Below are 4,474 nucleotides of genomic sequence, written 5' to 3'. Positions count from 1 at the left end.
TGCAATAGGCTGACAATTGCAGAAAATATCGATTTTTTACAATACACAGAGCATTGTAAAAATTATTTTCTGCAATAGACTGACAATTGCATAAAATATCGAATTTTTACAATACACAGAGTGTTGCAGAAAATATCGAATTTTTACAATACACAGAGCATTGTAAAAATTATTTTCTGCAATAGGCTGACAATTGCAGAAAATATCGAATTTTTACAATACACAGAGTGTTGCAGAAAATATCGAATTTTTACAATACACAGAGCATTGTAAAAATTATTTTCTGCAATAGGCTGACAATTGCAGAAAATATCGAATTTTTACAATACACAGAGTGTTGCAGAAAATATCGAATTTTTACAATACACAGAGCATTGTAAAAATTATTTTCTGCAATAAGCTGACTATATGCATATATATATATATATATGCATATTTTAACTATTTCCTTATCAGCGTATATTTTTCGGTAGAAATTATTTTACAAAATAAATATTGACAAAATAAATGATAGTAATAAATCGCTGCAAAACAATAATCTGCAAATTAAAAACTGCAAAGATTGCGTGAAAAAACCGAGATCTACGGAGGAACGGAAAGAGAAAAAGAAAAAGAGAGAGAGAGAGAGAGAGAGGCAGATTGAAAAAAGGAAAAAAGAGAGGGAAGACAGGTGCGTTACGCGTCTCGCGATTTCCGGCACGGTAGACGGTGGAAGGTGCGGCGTGTAAATACGCGCGGAGAGCGGAGCGTATCCGCTCGAGCGTATTCCGGTCGTGGTCGGCGCGACCTAACCGCGCGATCGTTACCCCCGGGTTTGCTCCCGTTTTCTCGACACGGACAAGCGGCATCGACCCGCGAGATCGCGCGTACGTATGCGTATGTACACAAACGCTCTCGGGCGCGACCCGAGACCCGCGACGTAAAAGCGAGAGACACACGGCCGGCTGGCCGCCGACCTTGCGCGCGTTACTCCACTTTCGAAGGAGGCTAACCGCGCGGAGGCGAGCGTTGCACCGCGACGCGCGTCTCACCTCCGCGCGCGCGCGCGCGCGCGCGGTTCAGTACGTGAGCGCGCGACCGGCACGTTTAGCCCTCTCATGCGTGACACAATCCGCGGCCACTTCTGTTTTCACAGTGGAATGCGGGTATAACACATCACGATGACTTTTGTTACTGTGCGCGAGGAGCCGTCCGTTTTGTCTCGCGGGAGGCGTTGCGTCGCTTCGCCAACGATTATCTTAATGCGCGCTGTGTGCGTTATCCTTTTCAATATTTCCAATTGTATAGGTTTTTTCGAGAAAGAGAGGGAGGATCTTAAGGGTGTCTCTCTCGATATACAGTTAGTAAATGTGTTTCGAGATTGACAAAATTGTCGGCGTACAGTTTATACACTGAAAAAACAAGTAATATATCGAATAAGATATGTAGTTGCGGGCTGCCAACTACAGATATACTCAATGCAATAATATATGCTATTGCAGTATCAACATTGTACTTGCATTAACAGTAAATATTGTATTGAGTATTTTACTATATGTAGTTGGTAGCAATTGCATATGTTATTGGCTATATTACTTTTTTTTCTATGTATAAACTATAAGAATAATAAATTAATGAAAAAATTATATTTTAGCAGCAAGATAAGCTGCAGACTGAAATACGCAATCTTAACTTTATCTTTAGATTTATTTCCAATTATCGTTCTCCGAATTAAAAAAAAAATACAGGTGGCAATTAGATTTACACGAGTGAACTTATCTCTCTCTCAGTTGCGAAATCTCGTGTACTGCTGCTTCTTGTTTGTCAAGTAGATTAAAATGTATTTCTAAGAAGTTAACAATATATAAAAATGTTGTTTTAAGCTTCTTGTTTTCAAATGTTAAAACTAACGTTGCAAATCGCAACGCGCGGACTTCTTCGTTTGACCTGAACGCGAATTTTTACAAGACTCTCGAAAGCCTGATAGAGGAAGAAAAGAAAAATCCGGAAAAATCAGTATCGATCTTGGCACGACTTATTCCTGCGTCGACGTCTTACAGTACGGCACGGTCGAGATCATCGCCAACGACCAGGATAACCGCACGATCCCGAGCTATGTAGCCTATACTCTGAGCGTTTCATCTGAGACGTCGCCAAGAACCAGGTCGCTATGAACCTCAACAACACCATTTTCGATGGCAAAAGGTTGATCGAGTGTCGCTTCGAGGACCCAACCATTCAGGCCGATATGAAACACTGGCCGTTCATCGTGATAAACGGCGGCGGTAAACCAAAGATTCATGTACAGTACAGGAAAGACGAAGACTTTCTACCCTGAAGAGAGTCGGTTGGATGGTCCTGGTAAAGATGAAGGAGACCGCGAAGGCGTACCTAGGCAAGACCGTCACCAATGCTGTGATCATCATCCCCGGTTACTTCAACGACTCGCAGCGTCAGGCAACCGAGAGCCTGGTACCATCTCGGGCTTGCGTATCATCAACGAGCCCACGATCGCCTAGGGCCTCGACAAGAAGGCCACCGACAAGCGAAACGTCCTCATCTTCGATCTCGGTGATGGTGCCTTCGACGTGTCCATCCTGATGATCGAAGATGGTATCTTCGAGGTCAAATTCCCCACCGGGTGACACGCATCTGGCGAGGACTTCGACAACCGCACGGTCAATCACTTCGTGCAGGAGTTCAAGTGCAAGTATCAAGATGGATCTGACCACGAACAAGCGCACCCTTCGCCGTTTGCGCACGCCTGCCAGCAGCGAATTTATTCTCGGTTATCATAAATACATATATAAAAATGTTAATTACTAGATATGACTTGGCTACTTAAAAAAAAAAAACTGTTTGATCTCGTGGCGAGACAGATAATTCTGCGTGAATGCGCGATATCGCACTCACCGATCTCGATAAAAACAAGCACTTGTTAAAAATATATTGATGGACACGAGCTGCTCGATAAACGCCTAGATGACGTATCTGGCATTTTTATCATAAAATGTCGCACCATACGCCAACCGTTTTCCTCACCGCGCGATTTCACAACATATTCTTTGCGACACAAAGTACGTGACGTAAGCTGAGATTGTTCTATGAAGAAGAAGAAGAAGAAGATTATAATTCATAATGATGCGGTATTCACATACATTTTCATGACAAACGAAACTTTATTATTTCTAAATTACTTCCAATTTACTTAAATAAAAATAACTTCTTCTGCAATTCATGTCTCGCAGTTCAATTATAATTTCTCTTGTCTGATTAGAATTTCAATGAGACAGTAAATTTCATATGGACCGTGTCTTATGCGTGTTGTAAAATAATCAAGAGTTTCATATAGACGAACAGTATTAATAATTAAATTCTCTGATTTAGCTCGATAACATTATATAGTGTCGTATATATAAAAATAATTTACAGTTCATAAAAATATAATAAAAATTGAATGACAAGGGAACCTTGTGAAAATTCCAATTTTATTGAAACTTGGCATAAATATAGAGGGAATAAATATATGAATTTAGAAATTTTCCGTTTGTGCTCAAAAATGGTTTGAAGGGGTGAAACCACCTTTCAAAGGTTGAGACATTTTTGCCTTTTCTCAATATATCTCGTAAAATATCAAAATATCAAAAAATGTTTTATACAAAAGTTTTACAGCATAAATACCTTTATTTAACTATGCTATTCATTTTTTGAAGATATTGTTTTTAAGAAAATTTTTCAACAAAATAAATAGCATAGTTGGATATAGATATTTATGCTGTAAAACTTTTATATAAAACCTTTTTTAATAATGTTTAGCTTACGAGATACATCGAGAAAAGGCAAAAATGTCTCTACCTTCGAAGGGTGGTTTTACCCCCTTCAAACCGTTTTTGAATCTAAACAGAAAATTTCTAAGTTCATGTATTTACTCCTACATTTATGCCAAGTTCCATTAAAATCAGAATTTTCAGAGGTTCGTGAGGTTTCCTTGTCAGAAAAAGACAATTATAGTTTCAAATTTATATCAAATTTAAAATATTCAAACGAGAGCTTGTCGCAATCAATTAATGGCGCTTAATGGAAAAGTAATCGCCATCCACGCGAGATATGGATATAATTTTATCGTTTATACATTCAGAAGTCGAGCGGAAGGTAACGCGTTCTGGGGAACGCGAGGTAACAATAGGCACGCGCTCTTTTACGATGTACTTCGTTAAAGCAATTATGCGAATTGGATGAAGCCTAAGCAGGTAAGAGCCGCATCGCGCTCACCGAGGTCAATTCTCCCGTCGTGTTATCGAGATGTAAAAATTTCAAAAAAATTCACTTATTTATCAGTTTCAAGATTGAGCTGGTATAATACATTTAAATGGACGCAACACGCACATATTAAGTGTAAGCAACGCTCGCTAGACGGTCAGTAAAAAACCTTGAATCCACGTAATACACGTGCGTATCTGCGGGCGAGATCTTCAAACGAACGCGTCCGACAACA

General features: G+C 39.7%; 1 pseudogene; it reads left to right on the top strand.

Annotated features, from left to right (window-relative positions):
- The first annotated feature begins 335 nt into the window (after positions 1–335).
- On the top strand, positions 336–3,414 carry LOC105838948 (annotated as a pseudogene).
- The last annotated feature ends 1,060 nt before the right edge of the window (positions 3,415–4,474 follow it).

This window comes from Monomorium pharaonis, chromosome 3 (genome assembly GCF_013373865.1).
Source record: "Monomorium pharaonis isolate MP-MQ-018 chromosome 3, ASM1337386v2, whole genome shotgun sequence".
Classification (NCBI taxonomy): domain Eukaryota; kingdom Metazoa; phylum Arthropoda; class Insecta; order Hymenoptera; family Formicidae; genus Monomorium; species Monomorium pharaonis.
The sequence above is the reverse complement of the archived record's forward strand: the minus strand, read 5'-3'. Positions and strand labels throughout refer to the sequence as shown.